The following is an 825-nucleotide window of genomic DNA, read 5'->3' as shown; positions in this document are numbered from 1 at the left end:
AAACACAGACACACAAACACATACATACATACATATATATATACATATATACGACGGGCTTCTTTCAGTTTCCGTCTACCAAATCCACTCAAGGCTTAAGTCGGCCCGAGGCTATAGTAGAAGACACTTGCCCAAGGTGCCACGCAGTGGGACTGAACCCGGAACCATGTGGTTGGTAAGTAAGCTACTTACCACACAGCCACTCCTGTGCCTATGTTTTTTTTTTGGTGGGGTTCGGGGGGTGGGGTGGTGGATAACGGAAGGGCTGCTCTGGGCAGTGCACACTCTAGCTACACCAGTGAGTATGGTGTGGGTGAAAGGGCTGGGCCCTGCTTTTTCAAGACGGGAATCCTGGTTTTGTGAAAAATTTTTTCTCCACCCCACCCCAAATATCTAACAAGCGTCCCCTTTTTTTTTCATCTTCTTTTTCCCCTCCTCCCCGTCTCTCATACTTGATTCGACGTGAACCCTCCTCCACCTCTAGTTTGTCCTTGTAAAACTTTTGCGCTTGTGGCAAATAGAGAAACCATTGTTGTTTCTACTTGTTGCTCCTGCTACTATGCTACCACCACCACCACTACTACAATTACTACTATACTACTGCCATCACCACCACCACCACCACCACTACTACTACTTCTACTTCTACTACTACAATTACTACTATACTACTGCTATCACCGCCATCACCACTACTACTACTACTACTACTACTACTACACCATCACCACCGCCACTACTACTACTACTGCCTCTACCACTAGTATTACTATCACCACACCATCATCAATACTGTTGTCACCACCGCCGCCACCTCCAGCACCA

Source organism: Octopus bimaculoides, chromosome 30, assembly GCF_001194135.2.
Source record: "Octopus bimaculoides isolate UCB-OBI-ISO-001 chromosome 30, ASM119413v2, whole genome shotgun sequence".
Lineage (NCBI taxonomy): Eukaryota > Metazoa > Mollusca > Cephalopoda > Octopoda > Octopodidae > Octopus > Octopus bimaculoides.
Note: the sequence above shows the minus strand (reverse complement) of the source record.